Source organism: Camellia sinensis, chromosome 1 (assembly GCF_055761805.1).
Source record: "Camellia sinensis isolate YWXY chromosome 1, ASM5576180v1, whole genome shotgun sequence".
NCBI lineage: Eukaryota > Viridiplantae > Streptophyta > Magnoliopsida > Ericales > Theaceae > Camellia > Camellia sinensis.
In genome coordinates this window covers 173,805,809-173,829,901 of record NC_138961.1, presented here as the reverse complement: position 1 = coordinate 173,829,901, position 24,093 = coordinate 173,805,809, and the positions used below count along the sequence as shown (strand labels likewise).

The 24,093-nt window shown below is 42.5% G+C and overlaps 1 pseudogene; it reads right to left on the bottom strand.

Annotated features, from left to right (window-relative positions):
- The window catches only part of LOC114289408 (succinate dehydrogenase [ubiquinone] iron-sulfur subunit 3, mitochondrial-like), a 48,139-nt pseudogene extending 28,046 nt beyond the window's left edge, over positions 1–20,093 (bottom strand).
- Positions 20,094–24,093: the final 4,000 nt, after the last annotated feature.

Genomic DNA, 24,093 nt, shown 5'->3' with positions numbered 1-24,093 from the left:
GTCAAGTCAAGGACTTGCTCATTTAGGGTGGGGGACTTGGCATTAGTGGCAACTTCTTCCCCCTTTTCATCGGCATCACCATCCTCGTCGGCTTCGTCGCCAAAATCCTTGGGCACTAGAGGGAAAGGCATTAGGAGTTGAGTGATGTCTCGGAGGTCGGAGTCCATTGGAACGGATAATTTGTTTAGTGTCGCCGTCTAACCGAGGTAATAACCTCTGTTAAAAGCCAGGTTGACTCACTCATAATATTGATCTCAGACGACGGCTTGCCCTTTCTCAAATGCCTTCTCATCGGCTGCCTTGACCTCGGCTTCTTTAAGTCAAGGGCCTATTGGAGCTTGGCCTCTAGCTCGACTGCTCTGGCTTGGGTAGCCTCAAGATTGACTTTGGAGGCTGCAGCTTCAGCTTCGGCCAATTTTTCTTTTTTCTCAGCTTGATCCAAAGCGGCTTTGGAAACCTTGGCTTGGTCCAACAGAGATCGATTATTGGCTTCGGCATGATTGAGCAAGGAGAGGAGTTTGGCAGCTTCCTCAGTCTTCTTTGCCAACTCCTTCCATGTCATCTCGATCTTGACCGCGTACGAATGAGCATGCTGGATAGCCTGCAAGAAGTAAAACAGATTAGCAAAATTTGACCAAGTGTTGAAAGACTATAAAAGAGTAAATAAAGAGGATTACCAAGATTGAGTGCTACATCATGAGGCCAAAGTTTTCATTCACATAGAGGTTAGCCATATGATTCATATCCTCGGGTCAAAGCACGGTCGTTGATAGGGCGGCACCGACCTCGACGTCATTAATTGCACTGTCGCCAACTGTCAAGGGTCTGTCCCCCACCATGACCTCGGGAGCCTAGGTCATATTGAGAGGAAAGCTATGACCATCAGGTTAGTCAGATCTCGACCTTTTAGATGGTTGGGAATCAGATGCATCGGCCTTGGTTGGCCTTTTCTCGGTAGCAGTTTGGTTCTTCTCGACCTTGGCTAGTTTTGAGATTGGCACAGTGTCCTCAGAGTCAATCTGAGTTATCATGGCCTTAGCCTTGGCCTTCTTCACTCTTTTTGGTTTTGGCTTTGATTGGGATGGAGAAGATGAGGATTACACCGTCACCATCCCTGGAAGGGTGGAAAGGAGATCTTCAACAACTGCTGGTTTGTGACCCATGTCATCGGATGTTGCTGTAGACGTCCCCGAACGCCCCGGGAGGATGATCCCCCGTTTTGTTCATTTGGGCTCACTACAGTTCAGGACTCTCTAATCTCACGGTTTTTAATCTGAACCAAAGAGTCCAAATCCGACAAATCGTTTTGAGAAAACAGATTTTGAAAGAAGTGCCAAACATGGACTGCTTTGCTAGATACAGAGTCACCACCTAAATGTTTTACTTTGGAAAAATTTAGGAAACCCTGACTCGTTTGCCTAAGCCCACGTGTCCGTCATCACCAAAATTGCCTCGGCTCGGGAACTTGGGTATGATTGGGGAAGGTCACTTCGTGAGCACCCCCGCTCGCCCGATCAAAGATCGGCCTCTACTAACGATAATATCTATTTTTGAAAACATTATGCGTTCTTATTCCGGTTATTAGCCTAGATTTATTATGTGATGCGCACAGTATACAAGTATAGACTGGATCGTCTGAATTGGAACAAAACATTTCATGTTTATTTTTTAAAGTGGTTTGATGGTGCTACCCGCAAGTAGGCTAAGACGTGGATTTGCCACCCTCGGGTGGGCTTTAGAAAATATGATTTTGCCACTATCTAGTGGGCTTAAAACTCACAGTGAATGAATTGTTCCAATCCAAATAACCCAATCTTCACCCACAGGCATTGAGGCAGTTATATCACATAAGCACATAGCCTCATGGTAAGCATGCTATCATGGCAGTCACTCAAACGCATGCAAGGATGCTAAAGCATAAAACTTACCGAGTACTCCAAGCCAAAACAGAAGCTAATTAGAAATCCATGCATGATCCTAATTATACAGAAAAGCCTAATGCAACACATGCAAAAGTGCAACTATAGCAGGCTCGGCTATTCTAAACATGGCATATGAAATGCTACAGCTAACATGTATTCAACTTTGGAATTGAAATACAATACAGTTAGTATGATGCGCCGAGCCCGGTGCATGCAAGACAGATGAAGTGAATACAAACATGCTATCATACTGTATGCTAATTGAAACATGCCCTAATCTAACCATCATAAGCTGGTAAATAAAAAGGAGAAAGACGTGGAGTTGGAAGACATACATCACACACACACACACACACACACACACATATTACAACATTGCCCTCATGCAGAGGGTCCGAATAAATAATATACAGTCCCAAATGAATAATTACAGTCCAAATATGTACAAAACCCTAATTAATTAACAAATTAAATTAGGAAAGCAATAAATTGGCGTGCAAGCCAGGGACTGCCTCAAATCTGCTCCGGATGATGAATGATGCATGCTCGGGTTGCCTTGTGCGGAGAATCCCTCGCGATGCCCCGGTTTGCAATTGTTCTTGGAATGCGTGTCAAGCTCCGGAAGGCTGTCGATTTCTGATTTGCTGTAACAGAGAGCAACAAAGGGGCATGGCAAATTATTTTCACATATGTATGCATGACTACTCTTCAGGGAGTGTAGTCCTCGATCCTCGTGCCACCAATCACGCATATCGATACATGATGGCCGAGGAGTCGATTTGCATGACTTAATATGAAATGAATGCATACATAAACACAACAAGACCGAGACTCCATCATGGATAATCCGGAGTGTCGGTGACTGGGAATTGAGACACGTTCCGTCACTCGAAGTACGAAACGTCCCTCGTTTCCCGTGCTCGGGCTAACTCCTATCCCAAACACAATGCAATATGCATGACATGCATGAATGCAATCCTAACATGCAACCTAGCGTACACAATGCTACTAAATGGCATACACAATGCACGATGTAACGAGACATACACAATGCTCTAACATACAACCTAGCATACACAATGCTATGAAATAAAATGGCATACACAATGCACAATGGACTTACACCAACATGAGTGGACCTTAGCCACACTCACATCACTAGCCATTAGATGAAAATGAGACTCTCGAAATACGAGCACACATGTACGCAAACTGAGGACCGAACCTAAGGCAACAAATGCCACTCTACCAAAGCATGGCAAGGCATGGAATATGGTATGCAATCGTGCAAATCTCAGCGCTGAAATGTGATGCTAAACAGCCCTGAAACATGGAAACATGGCACCCGATGCATGGAATGAACCCCGAAACTCAAAACTAGGCACATGGAATGACTTACAGCTATACAAAGCATGCATTATTTGATCATGAAGCATGAATAAAGATGCAAGATAGTCCCAAAACATGCATATTTCCAGTTTATAACAAGTCTCAAAAATAAAGGGCTAATCTATCATGCAAAAATAGCCCTAAAAGAGAGATTGAACACAAAGGGACAATAGCCGGCCCCAAATGGCAAAGATCCCTTCAACAAAGTTGAAGAGGGGCTCAAAACAAGGCACTTTACAGTTTACATCAAGCCACGAAAATAATCACAAATAAGGCCAAACTATCATGCAAGAAAAGGCCTAAAAGAGGAGTAAAGAGACAAGTGGCCGCTGCTGTTCTCAAACAGAGGAGATCCCTTCAACAAAGTTGAAGAGGGGCTCAAAAAAAGATATTTCACAGTTTATGGAAAAGTCCAAAACAGCTCACAAATAGGCCTAAAATACTATGCAAAAATTGGCCTAAAAGAGAGATAAAGAAGCAAGTGATAGCAGGAGGCCTCAAACAGAGGATATCCCTTCAACAATGTTGAAGAGGGGCTCAAAAAAAGCTATTTTACAGTTTATGGAAAAGTCCAAAACAACTCACAAATAGGCCTAAAATACTATGCAAAAATTTGCCTAAAAGAAAGTTTAAACACAAAGGGTGAGGAGGGGACCTCAAATAGAGAAAGACCCTTAATCAAATATGGAGATGAGCACAAAATATGACTATTTACAGTTTGGGTCAGAGCCCAAAAATGCTAGCAAGTATGGCTTAGATACAAAGCAAGATAAGGCACAAAAGAGGAAAAAAGGGACTCACCCTTGTAGACCAATTGACCAGCAGCTCTTGGACCAATTTTGGGGGCTCTTCACCTCTGGAAAGCAGCCTCAAGTTGCTGGAATGGAGGATGGAGGCCTTGTGCTATGAGGTGTAGGGTAAATGGTGTAGGACTAAGGGTGTTTGGAGGGTTGGAATAAAGAGAGAGGGAGATTGAATGCAAGAGCCTTAAACCAATTTTGTAACCCTCTAAAATGCAGCTGGGGGTGCTGGTTATATAGGCAAAGGAATGGAGAAAAGGGGGGGAAATCAAATTCCAGTTTCCCCCCCCCCCCCAAAAGACCCCCCATCGGATACAGGATCTAGGGGGAAAATTAGGGCATATCTGGAAAGAACAAGGTGTGGAGGTCATGGTTGGCCAGGTTCAGAGGGTTCAGGTGGCCGGCCGACCACCTCCCATGGCCGGCCGACCAAGGGTCAAAAAGGTCAAGCACAATTACTGGTCGGCCACCTCAAAAAGGTGGTCTCCCGTGTGTGCACAACACAACTATGTGGTTGAAACCCAGAAAAAGTGAACCAGGAGAGTGAATAGACCATTTTTTAGAGGGGGTCAAAAGGATCAGGTACAATTACTGGTCGGCCACCAAATATTGGTGGCCTTCCAGGTGTGTACATCACAAATATGGGATTTAGGGTTCAAGAAAGTGGCCCCGGGGTGGTCAACATTGGCTTTCAAGTGAGGAAAACGGGCGTCGGAGAGCGATGAAGGAATAAAGCTGGCTTTTCGGAACAATTGCTGGCCTCCCACCCTTTTACAAGCTTCCTAACTATGAAAATAAGGTCTCCGCCAAAAAATGAACCAAAACGGATGCAAAACGGAGGTTCGGGGGCCGAAACACGCAGTTCGGGGGCCTGAAAACTGATTGTTAAGCACCGGAGGTGGCGTTTGACCACGAAGTTGGTCTCTCGGACCCCAGTGTCCCTCAAAAGGGAGGAAATAAGGTGTATGCCAAAAACCGGAGCAAACGGAGGTGGTTAGGCAGTGCCGAACCGAGGCACACGGCTGTCAGCTCCGAAAAATCAGAAACCGGGCTCCAAATGGGAAAAATGGCCTACGACCATGAAACGTAGCCTACGGCCAATGAAAAATGATCTACGAGGCCTCTCTCTCTCTTTGAGAAAATAAAATAGGGAAAACAAAGCCTGGTTCGCAAACCGAGGCAAGCCACGAAAGAGTCCGGAAGTCCTGAGGCAAGGCTCGCAGCCGAGACTCTGAAACTTCTGAACGAGTACAATATGCAATATCATCGAGCGCTCAACTGGTGACGTCTGAGTCTTAAGGTCGGTCAAAAATGGGATGTCTACAATTGCCCCTCTTTGACAGAACTCGAAAGTCATAAGTGACGGGAGTGAATGTCGAACAGAAAGTGACAATGCAAAATGCAACCGACAATGCAAGAAGTCGAAGGTATCTCAATGATCATGCAAATGCAACAAGCTGTAATGAAGCACATATTCACAATAAATGCGACAGCTTTAAGCGGGAAGGCAAATCAAACTACATTCCATGCAGTTATGATGCAATCTTAGCGAGCATGTGTGATAGATACACAAAAGTGAGGAGAGTGTGCTGGATACACTAAGTGAAGCAAAGTGTGATGGATACACAAAGTTAATACAAAGTGTGATAGATGCACTATGTGAAGCAAAGTATGATGGATATACAAAAAGTGAACGCAAAGCGTGATAAATGCACTAAGTGAACAGAGTGTGATTGATACACTAAAAGTGAACACAAAATGTGATAGATGCACTAAGTGAACAGAGTATGATAGATACACTAAAAGTGAACACGAAGTGTGATAGATGCACTATGTGAACAGATGTGATGGATACACTAAAAGCGAACACAAAGTGTGATAGATGCACTATGTGAACAGGTGTGATGGATACACTAAAAGCGAACACAAAGTCTGATAGATGCACTAAGTGAACAGAGTGTGATTGATACACTAAAAGTGAACACAAAGTGTGATAGATGCACTAAGTGAACAGAGTGTGATTGATACACTAAAAGTGAATACAAAGTGTGATAGATGCACAAAGTGAACAGAGTTTGATAGATACACTAAAAGTGAACACAAAGTGTGATAGATGCACTATGTGATCAGGTGTGATGGATACACTAAAAGCGAACACAAAGTGTGATAGATGCACTAAGTGAACAGAGTGTGATTGATACACTAAAAGTGAACACAAAGTGTGATAGATGCACTAAGTGAACAAGGTATGATAGATGAAGTGTGATGGATACACTAAAGGTAATGAAGTGTGATGGATACACTAAAGTAAACGAAGTGAATATGTACATGATAGATACACAAAATGAGGATGTGTGTGATAGATACACTAAGTGAATGAAGTGTGATTGATACACTAATAAATGATCTCAAACGGAACTTCTTTGAATGAACCGTACATACAATATCGTGCATGAATGAGAAAGAAACTTGATAGGTACAATGCATGATGCTTAAGGAAAGCAATAAATGGACAAAACAGCGCTTTAGAAAGCACCTCATGAGGTGAGTGGCGGTGAACCGCTCTGCTCCGATAGGGATCTTCCCCTGTGCTCTTCGAACACATACCTTCAACTTACACTACAAAGGCTCTGAAATACTGACAAGGGTTCTTCATGTAGAACACTTTGGATGTTGCCTTTCTTCCTGATCATATTCACAACTTTCCTTATTCTCCAACAGGGTGACAAACTAGGTTGGTTCAGTATCCAGAATTGAGGTGCATACACGCTATCTCAACCTATGGGGCTTCCATACAGATTTCAAGCTGAGGACACGCCTCTGGGTATTTAAACCAGACTTTAGTCCCAAAAATCCCGTACCTTTACGTTCTAGGCATCAGCCATTCGAACTCTAGTTTCCACCTTCGCAGTTGGTCTCCTAGGAACTCATTGCGAACACAGCCAAGATGCCTCTGGCAGGGAATGGTACTCAGGGAGAGCACTTTTGATCGCCATTCTGGCTTGAAGCAGACTTGGTCTTGAGCTTGAGGTAGAGGCACACTCGTACTTCAGAGCAATGGCAAGACCCGAAGAGGTACACACGGAATGTAGTCTCGGAACTTACTGAAGTTGAAACAAACTCAAATGCTTGACATTTCCTCTTTTCTTTTGCTTTGCAGTCTGGAACCCATATAGTTTCAGATAGGTCCTGGTTTTATTGTTCCCACATGACTTGGGTTGAACCCTGCGGTTTTTATGAAAGAACGAATCTTGTTTTGCACAGATGTGGAGAACGGCACGGCACTCGGAGCGCAAAATGATTTTATTTTGGAATTGATAAATGAGTTCTCGACCGGGTATTGAGCCTACGACTGAACACAGCGCACTACGACTCAACAACGGAAAACAAAAGGTAAACAACCTAAACACAAATACAGACACTCAAAAAAAAAATGACTCAAGACAAGAATCGAGGTAAAACAAAAAGACACGACACTCAGACGCGCACAGGGAGCCTGTTTCTCTGGGTATTGTTTCCCACCCTTTCTCATTTGTGATTCTCACATCACTCGGCCTTCAAGCTCGGTTTTTCTCACAAAACCCTTTTCTCACTTTTCTCTCATCGTACATCTCTCTATTCTTTATTCTCTCATTTTTATCCCTCCCCAGGGTGGTTGATGGATAAACAAAAAGTTGTGGGCTCTTGCCCCTAGCACTCAGCTAGATTCTTCTTTTTCTGTGCGCAGCTAGTGAGTTCCTCCCACAGAGGGGTTGCGCTGCAACTAAGCGTGTAGCGAATCTGCAGCTGACATCGGCTGTCGATGCTCTACCGGGGAGTTTGGACGTGGTTAGATCTGTCCAGATGAGGGAGTGGGATATCTTGATCCATTCCAGTTCGTGCTTCGCACTTAGCTTGATACCTCGTTGCTTGGAGGATGAGAGAGCTTTCAGCTCTTTTGTTGACAGTTTCAGTTGTGCCCTTTCTGGCAGGGAGAGTGCCCTTCTTGGCAAGTATGGTGCCCTTTCTGGCAAAGGCATTGGCAACGGGAAAAAGACAGGAAGCCTGACTCAACTGTGCCCCTAGTTCATCGTGTTGACAAAAATATATATATATATATATATTTTTTTTTTGGTTTTTTGGTTTTCGACTAAAACAATTTTAACCGACATGAGAGTTAGATTAACATGCTTGTTCGATTTTCTGATTTGAAATCATGCGAGTTAGGTTATGAGCACTAAAAATTTTCCTTTTTTGGGTCCAAGAAAAAGGTCCAGTTTTGGAAAAATGGAATAGTTTTCGAGAGAAACTCAGTCAACCTTAGTAAAAATTCTCAAAAACTGTTTTTGCAAACGGCCATTGCTCAACGAGCATAGAACCCACTCTTGAGATACACAACCTCAGATTCGAAGGAAAATTGCCCCTTACTTGAAGAGAGCTGCATGGCAACGAAAAGTTGCCCCTTGTTTGAACGGCACCGCAGCGTATTGAATGGCAACGGAAAGTTGCCCCTTGTTTGGATAGCGCCGCAGCACATGGCAACCAGTCCTCACAGTGACAATTACAACCAAATTCTCGGATACAGAGAAGACAAAGATGACCAAAACCATCACATGGACACAGTCAGATTTGAAGTGTTTTACGGCTGGACTTCAGAATGAAGTTGCCTACGTATCCCAAAGATGGGAATCAAGCCTTGCGTAGTTCGGGGTTAAGATACACTCAGGTATTAACCTCTCCTTTTGCGCTCTAACTTTTGCCAAGGTCGCCCTTCCGGGTTTTCAACCTTGCGAGCTCTATTTTTCTTTTCTTTTTTATTTCTTTTGTATTTTCTTTTTTTTATTTTTCATCTTTTCTTTTTATTTTCTTCATTTTTTTGTCTTCTTTTTTTGCATTCTCTTTTTTGTATTTTTCTCTTGCTCTAACTTTTGCCTGGGTCGCCCTCCCGGGTTTTCGGCCCAGTGAGCCTCTCAAAGGGTAAAAGTGTAACAAGTCCATGTCAAATGGTTTTGAGATCCTAAAGTCATCTGAGTCCAGGAAAATGGCTGTTATTCGGTGACGATGCAGGAGTCCATCCAATAGGGGGTTGAATTTTCCCTTAGTGTTGCGAATAGGAACTCAGTTGTTCTTCAGCAGAAACTGTCTTCTTTGCTCCCTTCTGGGATTTGGCATTCTTGCCGGCCTTCTTTGATTTGTGGAATGATCCATCTTCGGCTCCTCGAGCACATTTGAAATCCTTTGCCCCTAGTTCGAAGGGTGCTTCTGATCTAGCTTTGCAAGCTTCTTTTGATGACATCTGATCTTCTTGATCTGACTTTTTGCCTCTTGTTCGAGGGCTGCTTTGAATCTAGCCACACAGGCCTCACGTTGTAGTTGACCATTGAACATTTCTGAACTTAAGTCCGAGGTTTGATAATGAGGGGTCGAGTCTTGAAGCTGAGAGCGATCCTAGGCTGCACAATCTCAAGAGCGATTCTACACAGGTCTTCGCAAGATCGCGCAAAACATTTTTTTTGAAATCTTTTAAGAAAACGACTAGTCGCACGCGCTGAAGACAGTTTGGGACCAATCTGGATCAAGCCAGGATCCTTCTCAGTACTCACATTAACAAGCATGATCTCGATCATTAAAGGCTTAGCATGTCTCTCTTTCTCTCAAATGATCAAATTTTTGCAAAACCCAAGGAATTCCTTCCTCTTCGTTGTCACCGTAGTGTTCAAAAAGTTTTGAAAAACTTAGGTCAATGCAATGATTTTGGGGTGCAGAAGAGTAGGCGAAAAGTACTGCCGTTTTATTCAAACTTTCTGGCACAACTGGCACAAGGCAGAAGCAAGCACAAAAGCATGAAAAACCACTGCTGTTTCATTCATAACTGTTGGTGTAACTGGCTCCATGGCAGAAACAGACTCAAAAGAAAGCCAAAAGATAGACACAAAACAAAATAGTGATGCCCGAGGTAATACCCCCGGAATCACCTGACTCTAACAAAACAGGACTGACTCGATACAACAAGACAGACCCGAAACAAAAAGACTGACTCAAAACAAAGAGACAGACTTAAAACCACACAACAAAACTGACCTAAATACCCAAGTCAGAAACTGGCATTCGCAAATGCTCAAAACAGTGCGTGCCATACGCCACATCTGGAGTAAATCGAGCGCCACCCGCAGCTGGTTCATCCCCCGATCACATAATCACATTATCCCCCACAAGTTCACTGATCAAGTGCCGATAGACTTTACAGGACCTGGTGCGGTAATGACCCCGTTGTCAAACAGATCTTGTACATCATGGTGCAGACGAAAGCAACTGTCGGTGTCATGACCGGTTTGTTGATGGTAGGCACAGTATTTAGTCTGATCATGCTTTGTAGAGATAGGATTGGGTAAGGGCCGTTGTTCCAATGGTTTCAGATGTCCTTTCCGGATTAAGACCTCTAGAGCCTTTGACAAAGGCATATGAAGTGGGGTGAAAACCCTCTTAACTCGAGGTGGATATTTGGTTTCTTGTGAGCTACTCCTGGACGCACCGGTGAATAGGGTAGCTATTTTTTATGCGGAGGTGGTAACCATGCCCACTTCAAAAGATCTTGCAGCTGCATCACCACTGGTGGTCGCATTTGAACTGCGGGAAAATGCCCTCCTGGGCTGCTCTTTCTCCTGGTCAAGAAGGCCCTACTTCATAGCATCCTTGATCTGTACCCCCATCTCATGCAGATCAGAAAAGGTAGGGAAGGGGAGTACAATCATCTTTTGCATCAGTTTTGGCTAGAGATTGTGTACAATCATCCTGATCTGGTCCTTGTCAATAGGCCTCAGGGTCATCATTGAAGCCTTGGCCCTCCAGCGGGCTACGAAATCAGAAAAACTCTCCTTAGGCTCTTGCCTTGTTGTCTCAAGATCACGGGTTGTGACCTCGATTTGTGTGTTATAGGAGTACTGCGCAACGAAGGCCTCGGCCATCTCATCCCAGTTCCGTTTGACATCGTCTTCTAATTTTGCATACCAGATAGCGGCCACACCCGACAAGGTCCGGCCGAATAATGAAAGTTTCTGCAGCCTGGTGAGGCCCATCGGCCTTAGTATGTCCGAAAACAACCGGAGGTGCATTATGGGATCACCAGATCCATCAAATCGATCGATGTGTGGCATCTTAAATCTGTCCGGCAGCGTCACAACTGCGTCGGTATACCCGTCCTCAATGTCCGGAATGGATTTTACTCCCTGAGATTTCTTGAACATCTTTTCTAGCTTGCTCACCTTCAGCGCTGTAGGGTCTAACTCGAACTCAAAGGGTGAATTCGGCAGGTTGATCGGTGCTTTAGACAGCTGGGGTAAGATTGGGGGCGGAGCCAGTCTTATCGAAATGTTCGTATCTCCCAGGACATTTGGTGCCTCCTCGGGTGCTGGAACTCCTGGTGGGGGAGGGGCTTGGTGCAAAGCAGATGCTCCATTTTGCTGTTGCAGCCTAGTAATCAGCTCAACCTGCTGGGCCATGATCGTAACCTGCTGTTTGGCAAATTTCGTCTGCCGGGCAGCGTCTTGCTACATGAGTTTCATACTTTCTTGGAGTTGACGCATCATTTCCTCCATCCCTGCCATGTTCTGCTGTTCCGGTTGACTGACTGGTGGGGTGACTAAAAACTGATAAAAACTGAGGCCTCAGCCTGACTATTCACTGGTGGGGTGGATAAAGGCCACTGATCTGGTAACCGCTGGACTGGTGATCTGTGCCTAACTGGCCCCTTTTACCCTGCCTCTGGCGGAGGAACACTGATTTGCCCTTGAACTGAATCTCTGACCTGACAAAGTCTATCAGCACAAGTCCGATGAACCTCGGGAGATATCGAAGCCTTCTAAAGCTATGGTTCCAAGACTACCCTAGCAAAAGAGAAAACATGCAGCATCTCAGCCTGATTTCACCTGAACAGATATGAGCATAGTTGAATGAGTGTGCTCTCTACTGAATTCTGCCCAAAATTCTGCCGGTGAACTGATACCCTCAGGTAAAACTGATTCTCAGATACTGATGCCCGCAGGCCTAATACCCAGACTTGCAAACTATTACATGCATTCCTGTAGGGACACACCCTAAAAGCACATAGCAAGCAAGTGAGAGCCAAAACACCCCTATGGAGGGGTAGGGTTTCCCTGTCCTATTTTGTCAGGAGCTAGGGTTTCACTATGCAGGCAGTGGTTTCAAACAACCTATAATCGGGTAAGCAACCTGTCCTAGCTTGGAATGGTTACTATGGTTTCCGAATATGCACTAGGTCGAATGGTCGAAAAGGGTGCCCTGGTAAAACCGGGGTTTGTGTTTCCATACTGGCAGAGCCCATAACCGGTCAGCTTTATGGTCATGCCTTGACAAGACAAGCCTCTGGCAAACCGCTCAGGAATAGCAGATGGCAAACACGGTGTCCTAGGCGCACCAATGCACATGCAATGCAAAGAAACACACAAGTGTAGTCAAAACAAAATATCATGAGTTCGAGTCAAGTTCTCTAATTCCCCAGCAGAGTCGCCAAAAACTGTAGACGTCCCCGAACGCCCCGGGAGGATGATCCCCTATTTTGTTCATTTGGGCTCACTACAGTTCAGGACTCTCTAATCTCACGATTCTCAATCTAAACCAAAGAGTCCAAATCTGGAAAATCATTTTGAGAAAACAGATTTTGAAAGAAGTGTCAAACATGGACTGCTTTGCCAGATACAGAGTCGCCACCTAAATGTTTTATTTTGGAGAAATTTAGGAAACCCTAACTCGTTTGCCTAAGGCCACATGTCCGTCATCACCAAAGTTGCCTCGGCTCGGGAACTTGGGTACGATTGGGGAAGGTCACTTCGTGAGCACCACCGCTCGCCCGATCAAAGATCGGCCTCTACTAACCATGATATCTATTTTTGAAAACATTATGCGTTCTTATACCGGTTATTAGCCTAGATTTACTATGTGATGCGCACAGCATACAAGTATAGACTGGATCGTCTGAATTGGAACAAAACATTTCATGTTTATTTTTGAAAGTGGTTTGATGGTGCTACCCGCAAGTAGGCTAAGATGTGGATTTGCCACCCTCGGGTGGGCTTTAGAAAATATAATTTTGCCACTATCTAGTGGGCTTAAAACTCACAGTGAATGAATTGTTCCAATCCAAATAACCCATCCTTCACCCACAGGCATTGAGGCAGTTGTATCACATAAGCACATAGCCTCATGGTAAGCATGCTATCATGGCAGTCACTCACACGCATGCAAGGATGCTAAAGAATAAAACTTACCGAGTACTCCAAGCCAAAACAGAAGCTAATTAGAAATCCATGCATGATCCTAATTATACAGAAATGCCTAATGCAACACATGCAAAAATGCAACTATAGCAGGCTCGGCTATTCTAAACATGGCATATGAAATGCTACAGCTAACATGTATTCAACTTTGGAATTGAAATACAATACAGTTAGTATGATGCGCCGAGCCCGGTGCATGCAAGACAGATGAAATGAATGCAAACATGCTATCATACTGTATGCTCATTGAAACATTCCAATCATAAGCTGGTAAATAAAATGGAGAAAGACGTGGGGTTGGAAGACATACATCACACACACGCACACTTATTATAACATTGCCCTCGCGCAGAGGGTCCGAATAAATAATATACAGTCCTAAATGAATAATTACAGTCCAAACATGTACAAAACCCTAATTAATTAACAAATTAAATTAGGAAAGCAATAAATTGGCGTGCAAGCCAGGGACTGCCTCAAATCTGCTCCGGATGATGAATGATGCATGCTCGGGTTGCCTTGTGCGAAGAATCCCTCGCGATGCCCCGGTTTGCCTCGGTTTGCAATTGTTCTTGGAATGCGTGTCAAGCTCCGGAAGGCTGTCGATTTCTGATTTGCTGCAACAGAGAGCAACAAAGAGGCATGGCAAATTATTTTCACATATGTATGCATGACTACTCTTCAGGGAGTGTAGTCCTCAATCCTCGTGCCACCAATCACGCATATCGATGCATGATGGCCGAGGAGTCGATTTGCACGACTTAATATGAAATGAATGCACACATAAACACAACAAGACCGAGACTCCATCATGGATAATTCGGAGTGTCGGTGACTGGGAATTGAGACACGTTCCGTCACTCGAAGTACGAAACGTCCCTCGTTTCCCGTGCTCGGGCTAACTCCTATCCCAAACACAATGCAATATGCATGACATGCATGAATGCAATCCTAACATGCAACCTAGCGTACACAATGCTACGAAATGGCATACACAATGCACGATGTAACGAGACATACACAATGCTCTAACATACAACCTAGCATACACAATGCTATGAAATAAAATGGCATACACAATGCACAATGGACTTACACCAACATGAGTGGACCTCAGCCACACTCACATCAGTAGCCATTAGATGAAAATGAGACTCTCGAAATACGTGCACGCATGCACGCAAACTGAGGACCGAACCTAAGGCAACAAATGCCACTCTACCAAAGCATGGCAAGGCATGGAATATGGTATGCAATCGTGCAAACCTCAGCGCTGAAATGTGATGCTAAACAGCCCCGAAACATGGAAATATGGCACCCGATGCATGGAATGAACCCCGAAACTCGAAACTAGGCACATGGAATGACTTACAGCTATACAAAGCATGCATTATTTGATCATGAAGAATGAATACAGATGCAAGACAGTCCCAAAATATGCATATTTCCAGTTTATAACAAGTCTCAAAAATAAACACAAATAGGGCTAATCTATCATGCAAAAATAGCCCTAAAAGAGAGATTGAACACAAAGGGACAACATCCGGCCCCAAATGGCAAAGATCCCTTCAAAAAAGTTGAAGAGAGGCTCAAAAAAAGGCACTTTACAGTTTACATCAAGCCACAAAAATAATCACAAATAAGGCCAAACTATCATGCAAGAAAAGGCCTAAAAGAGGGGTAAAGAGACAAGTGGCAGCTTCTGCTCTCAAACAGAGGAGAGCCCTTCAACAAATTTGAAGAGGGGCTCAAAACAAGATATTTCACAGTTTATGGAAAAGTCCAAAACAGCACACCAATGGGCCTAAAATACTATGCAAAAATTGGCCTAAAAGGGAGATAAAGAAGCAAGTGATAGAAAGAGGCCTCAAACAGAGGAGATCCCTTCAACAATGTTGAAGAGGGGCTCAAAACAAGCTATTTTACAGTTTATGGAAAAGTAGAAAACAACTCAAAAATTGGCCTAAAATACTATGCAAAAATTGGCCTAAAAGAGAGTTTAAACACAAAGGGTGAGGAGGGGACCTCAAAAAGATAAAGACCCTTAATCAAACATGGATATGAGCACAAAATATGACTATTTACAGTTTGGGTCAGAGCCCAAAAATGCTAGCAAGTATGGCTTAGATACAAAACAAGATAAGGCACAAAAGAGGAAAAAAGGGACTCACCCTTGTAGACCAATGGACCAGCAGCTCTTGGACCAATTTTAGGGGCTCTTCACCTCTGGAAAGCAGCCTCAAGTTGCTGGAATGGAGGATGGAGTCCTTGTGCTATGAGGTGTAGGGTAAATGGTGTAGGACTAAGGGTGTTTGGAGGGTTGGAATAAAGAGAGAGGGAGATTGAATGCAAGAGCCTTAAACCAATTTTGTAACCCTCTAAAATGCAGCTGGGGGTGCTGGTTATATAGGCAAAGGAATGGAGAAAAGGGAGGGAAAATCAAATTCCAGTTTCCCCCCCAAAAGACCCCCCATCGGATGCAGGATCTGGGGGGAAAAGGAGGGCATATCTGGAAAGAACAAGGTGTGGGGGTCATGGCCGTCCAGGTTCAGAGGGTTCAGGTGGCCGGCCGACCACCTCCCATGGCCGGTCGACCAAGGGTCAAAAAGGTCAAGCACAATTACTGGTCGGCCACCTCAAAAAGGTGGTCTCCCATGTGTGCACAACACAACCATGTGGTTGAAACCCAGAAAAAGTGAACCAGGAGAGTGAATAGACCATTTTTTAGAGGGGGTCAAAAGGGTCAGGTACAATTACTGGTCGGCCACCAAATATTGGTGTCCTTCCAAGTGTGTACATCACAAATATGGGGTTTAGGGTTCAAGAAAGTGGCCCCGGGGTGGTCAACATTGGCTTTCAAGTGAGGAAAACGGGCGTCGGAGAGCGATGAAGGAATAAAGCTGGCTTTTCGGAACAATTGCTGGCCTCCCACCCTTTTGCAAGCTTCCTAACTATGAAAATAAGGTCTCCGCCAAAAATGAACCACAACGGATGCAAAACGGAGGTTCGGAGGCCGAAACACGCAGTTCGGGGGCCCGAAAATCGACTGTTAAGCACCGGAGGTGGCGTTTGACCACGAAGTTGGTCTCTCAGACCCCAGTGTCCCTCAAAATGGAGGAAATAAAGTGTATGCCAAAAATCGGAGCAAATGGAGGTGGTTAGGCGGTCCCGAACCGAGGCACACGGCCGTCGGCTCCGAAAAACCGGAAACTAGGCTCCAAATGGAAAAAATGGCCTACAACCACGAAACGTAGCCTACGGCCACTGAGAGATGATCTACGAGACCTCTCTCTCCCTTCGGGAAAAGAAAATAGGGAAAACAAAGCCTGGTTCGCAAACCGAAGCGAGGCACGAAAGAGTCCGAAAGTCTTGAGGCAAGGCTCGCAGCCAAGACTCTGAAACTTCTGAGCGAGCACAATATGCAATATCACCGAGGGCTCAACTGGTGACGTCTGAGTCTTAAGGTCGGTCAAAAATAGGGTGTCTACAGTTGCAGGGACAGTAACCTTGGTACCAAAGTGAATTGCTAGAAGTGCGGTTGGAGGGTTTTCTGGGTTGTAACTGAGGATACTGATTTTCAGCGTGTGCGGTTGCGAAACCTGCTGGTTGGAGCATTTAGTGAAGCTCTACGTCGACGTCGGCATTAAGATGGTAGGATTAATTGAGCTGGAGCAGAAGTAGAGGGCAGCTCTACTGGGTCAGATGAGGAGGCCTGGTCTAGCCTTAGGGATGATGCAGATGTTGGAGTTGTTGCAGATAAAGAAGTTTTGCTTCGGCGGGGAACATCGGGCAAGACGAATTTGTACGTCGGGATGTAGTCAAGCAGTAATGGGGCGTTGCATTTCTTGATAGGCAAACCCAGCAAGTTTTTTAGGTCTTTGTTAGAGAAGAATGTCTGGCGAAAGTCTTTTGCTGGCTGAGGAAAAGTTGCAAACAAAAGAAACATTAGCATGAACAGATAAAGGTTAACAAGTTTTGGGCAGAGATAAAGTTGCTAAGAAGCATAGTTCTTACCCTCATCCTCTCTAAACACTCCTCGGCGCAGTGGGAAAAGATGAAGATCGTCGTCTGGTGCAAACTCTTAGTTGCCCAAGACGATCAGATAGTCATCCCCAACACCTTTGATGGAGTCAGAAGGGTCGGCTACGATTTTGTAGGCGGTGGATCTAGGCTTGAGGTAATAGGTGCAGCCTTTTTCATACTTAAGGCCACACATGGTGTAACAGAACTGGATGTCGGCTAGCGTGATCCTAGCATTTTCTCGACGTGCCAGTTTTGTGTTGCCATTGATAACCCTGTACGAGTTGATGGCTAGTTGCATGGGGTTGAGCTTATAATAGTGGAGGATTTCTCTAAAAATGATGTCTAAGGGAAACCTGAGTCCACATTCTACAAAGGCAACTACTAGGAAAGGCATAAGATTTCCATCAAGTATAATGGAGTCCTCTTTCTCAGCCAATCTTATCCGGACGTCGGCTGGGATAGAGAACTCTCTCCTAAAGTTCTCTAGTTTCTCTAGGGTGTCTACCCTCTACTTAAACATGCCCATAACATTGACTTAAATGGGAGATGGTATAAGATTTCAGAAGAAAATCACTGGTAAATGTTTGAAAACCTCGGCTAAACCCTAGAAAGCATTGGGATGAGGATCTATGAGAATCAAGAGGGATTTGTTTCAAATTTTGCTAAGTGTGTGGTTTCTAGCAATTCCCAAGCCTAAGTCTATACGAAAACAATGATGAAATGTAAGACTCTGGAAACAAAGCAAGAAAACCAAAAAAGAAATATAATTCAGAAATCAGGGGTGAAGCAAAAAAACGGGTGTGTACATCCAAAACTTCAAGACACTGAGGGAGTGTATGAAGAACAGTGTGCGAATGTCTCAAGTAAAAAACATGATTGGCATTTTCGAAAGATTACACAGCTTCAAGGTTCAAGAATAGGAAATTGATTCATAATCAAAGAAAAAACAGAGTGCAACCATGAAAACATATTTAAATAGCAACAGAATAGACATCTGGTAAAGAGGGGATACATTCAGAATAATAGAAGGCTGAAATTGAAAGAAACTAGAAACTCACCAGTTGGGTCCGAGGTCGAGGTTTGAGGATCACCAGAATCAGACGATGACGATGAGTGGAGCAGAACAGTAAAAAGCTTTACCGGAGAAGGTGGATGGAGCACAGTTGTAGAGTTAAGGAATTGTTAGACAGAAAAAATCTTGAGCAAAGAGAGAATGCAAGAATACAAAGTGAGAAGACGAAAAGAGAGAGAGAGAGAGAGAGAGAGAGAGAGACAAAGAGAGAGAGAGAGTTTTGTTGAAACTTGAAAAGGCGGCAAAAGGAAATGAATACGCCTTGGACGACGTGTCTGTCAGGCGGCGTGCTCAAAAACGATGTGACCTAATGGTTCGTGTCAGGTACGAACTAATGAGAGAATGACGCATGGCGGAAACGGTTGAGGAAGCCGTACGTGACAGGTCATGAGCAGATTAAACTCTTGGAGTTCTTGAGTTAATGAAGCAACAACCTCAGCTAGAAGAACAAACTCAGCTGGAATATCTAAAGAACTTGATTCTTGGTTCTTGGCCCTTGATAAAAATGGATAGTTAAGTGCTGGGCACTTGAAGCCGATGAGTGATGATCTCGGTCGATTGGCAGGAATGAATTTTTAGCCGACGTAGTAAATGAGCTAGCGATGTAGGTTCCATCACCTCAGGTTACCGAGGTAATAGAACCTAGAGGGCAGTTGTGGGGGCATATTTTGTGAATGACAGCACGTGGCGAAAGTGACGATAAAGTGTCAGTCGAGGTGCCACGTGGCATAGTCCTGATGCCGAGGTGATCTCGGCTACATCGAGGTTATCTGCGGAGATCCTGGAATCTGAGGTAAGTAGATAAGGGACAAAAGTCCTATAATAGGAGGAGACCTCAGTCTGGATAAAGGTAAAACTCTTAGAGAGTTTATCGCTATCTAGCTGGGAGTCCAAGATGAGTATTAAGCCAAAGTCCATTAAAGCTAGGCTTTTACAGGCATCAGATTAGTGGTGGCTATAAAAGTAAGGTACCCTTGTGGGTCTAAGGTATGCTTTTATATTGTGTCTTGTGAGTTAAGCACTATTGGTTATTTTTTAGAAATATTGATTACTAACTTGATCGTCGGAGTGCCCCCGGGTGGACGAACAACCGCCGAATTCTTATATTTCTGTGCCAGGGTGTTCGGACTTAATCTATTCTGTCAGTGCTTTCTTGTTGAGTTTCCCTGTTTGGTTGTGTGGTCAAAAATCAACACCCACAAAAGTTTAAAATAATATTCAATATGATATCCACATTAATTAACTCTATTTTGGACTACCTATAGTATATAATATGAGATTTTTTGAAAAATTGTAGATGGGAAAAAAATCTAAAAATACATAACTTAATCATAAAATCAGACAATCTTCTTATAATGCTAATGCGTTTTATGCAATTTAGGACATGGATAATTACCATAGGGCCATAAGTAGAAAGGTCAACAAAGTAAGATTGGAGGTAAGGCTTGAGGGTGGGGTGATCTGAGCTCCATCTGTAGATCTCGAACTATTTCCTCAGTGCCTTGATTTTATCTTTAATGGTGTGATATTGTTCAACCATTGTCTTTGCATGTTTCTGTCCCGCAGGGTGTTCTAGCACTGGAACTCTCTGTTCTTTAAACAATCTCTTTGACATATCTCTCTCTCCCTCTCTCTCTCTCTCTCTCTCCATAAATCTTGTATGTGTGTATATAGATATATCAATGCATGCAAGGTTTTGCATGGTTTTTGTGACACTTGTTTGTTGCATGAATGCTACGTGGAACAGTGGCACTTTAGTCAGCTCCAATCGGCTTGGATCCTTCCTTTGTTCTTTCTCCTAAAATATTTTGAATTTTTTATTTTTTATTTTATTTTATTTTTTTTAAGTCATGTTTGTTTGAGTGCATTGAATTAAATAAGACTAGCATTTTAAAGATTACTAGTCATGAAATATTATTCAGTGTGTTTGGTTTTAATTTTTTTAATTTAATTTTTTGAAAATCGAGTTTTTTTTCGTGTTTGTTTTTAGTGAATATTTTTAAAATTTTAATCAATTTTTTTTAAAAATTTTTTAGATGCATCTTACTTAGATATATCTAAAAAGTAAAATATTGATGAAAAAAATATTTTAAAAAATTAATAAATACACAAAAATACGAAAAATGTACTAAATTTTCATTTTTTATATATATATTTGGTATTTAGTGACTTTTTTAAAAAAATCACAAATATTATACTTTTTAAGTGTATTTATGTTAGATGTGTCTAAAAATTCTAAGAAATTCTTAAAAAATTAAAAAAATTCAGTGAAAATAAAAAAAATACAGAAAATAAAAAAATAAATTTTTTTGAAAAGTGAATTTTGAAAATCAAAACCAAACAAAGTGATTAATTTTTTAGATTGTGTATCATATTTTATATTTAGATATTGGCTTGAAAATTATGAAGACAATTTGATAAAGTTTTATCAATTTTGTTTAGCCTATTAATAGGCATGTTTGCTCCAAATTTTAGACCCCAGATTATAGATTTAAATCCCCTCGCCAATTTCAACTATTATCAAAAACCCAACTATATAAACCTCATTCCTCAAAACACTATCCATTTGTTCACTTGACAGAAAGAGAGAGAGAGTTCCCTCTCTTCACTATCTCTTCTCTCTCTCTCTCTCTCACGATCTAAAACTCTTTCTCCGTCACCACTACCGTCGTAATCTAAAACCCTAATCAGATGGGCAAAACCCTCTCGTCGCCATCGCATTGAGGGGCAAACCCTCCCCTCACCTAGCATCGCGATCTGGTTGGAGAACCACCGCCATCACATCAACGAACCAGAGCTCTCTCTCTCTCTCTCTCTCTCTCTCTCTTCGCGATATGGTCGGAGAACCAGGCTAAGGTTTTGGTAGACCGTAAAGTCTAAGGTTTCGGGGGAAGGAAAAGGAGAAAGGGACTAGGGTTTTGGTAGAACGGTGATGATGATGATCGATGGCTTACGCATCTCTGGCATTGTTTTGACGGCGCTCCCTCTGACATTTCAGGTCGATGGCGCTCCATCTCCAGTCTTGTACCCAACATTAATATAAAAAATATATATATAAAATAAAATAAATTATATTAATTGATACTAATTATATTAACTTTCATTAATGAAATAATTTTATACTAATTGATGAACAAAAATCACAATTAATAACAACAATAAAGAAAAGAAAAACAGATATAAATAATTAAAATGAATATATAAAAGATAATATGTAATGAAATCGCAACATTAATATAAATTAGAACATGAATATTAATTGGTATTAATTTTAATGAATTAATAAATTAAACAAAATTAACAAAGAAAGTAGAGAAGAAGAAGAAGAAGAAGAAGGAGGGAAAAAACAAAAAAGAAAAAGAAAAGAAAATAAGGGGAAAAAAAGAAAAGAAAAGAAAAAGAAAAAGAAAAAGAAAAAAAAAATGTATTATAAATGAAATCACAAATTTTATATCTTATAAGGGCAAAAAGGACATTACACAACAAAAAACTATTTTATAACTTATTCAACCAAACACTGCTCTAGTGATTAAATCTATAATCCCACAACTGTACTAAACAGGTTAACAACTTATATTTAAAGCTATAATCTATAATTTATTAAGTTATAATCTATAATCACCTTCCCACAGTTATACCAAACAGGACCAATATAAATCTCTTTTCTTCTCTCATTTTCTATCTCACCACCTTTTGGGATTTTGAATCCCAATTGGGATTTTATATATTTTAAGATTATGATTATTAAAAGAAACATATATAACGTTAGATTATACCTCAAAATCACTAACATAACATGTCACTACTTAATAATAAAGCATTATTTTTTTAAAAAAATAATTTGTTTTTTAGCCCAAAAGACCGACTAAATTGGGAGACTAATCCCACCGTCTACTAACGGGGTCCAATTGAAGTCAGAAAAAAAGCTTATATGAACAAAAAATTATTTATGCTTTAGACCATAGGAGAAATACACTCTACAATTCAAGTCCTTGACCACTAGACCAACCCCTATAATTCAATAGTTATCGCATTTGCATAATAGTTGTGGGGATGTATTTTGTGAATGACAGCACGTGGCCAAGGTGACACCGAAGTGTCAGTTGAGGTGCCACGTGCTTGGTCATGTGCCGAGATTGTTTACGGAGATACCAGAATCTGAGATAAGCAGATAAGAGACAAAAGTCCTAGAACATAGGAGGATCTTAGTCTAGATAAAGATAAGGCTCAATAAGAGTTTTATCTCTATCTAGATGAGGGTCCAGGATGAGCATTGAGCCTGAGTCTACTGAAGTGAGACTTCTAATGAAATCAGGTCACTGCTAGTTATAAAAGCAAAGCACCCTCGTGGGCCTGAGGTATGTTTTTTCTTTTGACTTTCAGCATAATTTGCTATCTTTGAGAGATATTGATTATTGACTTGATCATCGGAGTGCTCCTGGGTGGACGAACCACCGCCAGATTCTCATCTTCTTGTGTAGGTTGTTGGGCTTAATCTATTCTGTCAGTGCTCTCTAGTTGAGTTCCCCGTTTGGTTATGTGGTCAAAAATCAACACCTACAATTTGGAGCTGTCTGTAGGAACTTAAGGAGAATAGATGGCTAACGACGGACAAAAAAAAAAGATTGGAGATGTGTAGACGTCCCCGAACGCCCCGGGAGGGTGAGTCCCGTTCTGTTCATTTGGGGTCGCTACAGCTCAGGACTCTTAAATTTGTCACGGTTCTTAATCTGAACCAAAGAGTCGCCAGAAACTGTAACAAGTCCGCGGGGGACCTCGCTACAGCTCGGACTCGATTTCGTGTCACGGTTCTTAATCTGAACCAAAGAGTCCAAATCCGGCAAATCGTTTTGAGAAATCAGATTTTTGAAAGAAGTGCCAAACATGGACTGCTTTTCCAAATAAAGAGTCGCCACTTAAATATTTTATTTTGAGAAATTTAGGAAACCCTGACTCGTTTGCCTAAGGCCACGTGTCCTGTCATCACCAAAGTTGCCTCGGCTCGAGAACTTGGGTACGATTGGGGAAGGTCACTTCGTGAGCACCCCCGCTCGCCCGGTCAGAGACCGGCCTCTACTAACCATGATATCTATTTTTGAAAACATTGTATGTTCTTATTCCGGTTATTAGCCTAGGTTACTATGTGATGCGCACAGCATACAAGTATAGACTGGGTCGCCCGAATTGGAACAAAACATTTCATGCTTGTTTATTTGAAAACGGTTTGATGGTGCTACCTGCAAGTAGGCTAAGACGTGGATTTGCCACCCTCAGGTGGGCTTAAAACAAACAGTTGATGATTTATTCCAATCCAAGTAACCCAACCTTCACCCACAGGCATTCAGGCAGTTATATCACATAAGCAATTAGCCTCATGGTAAGCATGCTATTCATGGCAGTCACTCACACGCATGCAAGGATGCTAAAGCATAAAACTCACCGAGTACTCCAAGCCAAAACAAAAACTCATTAGAAATCATGCATGAATCCTAAGTATACAGAAATGCCTAATGCAACACATGCAAGAATGCAAACTATAGCAGGCTCGGCTATTCTAAACATGGCATATGGAATGCTACAGCTAACATGTATTCAATTCGGAATTGAAATACAGA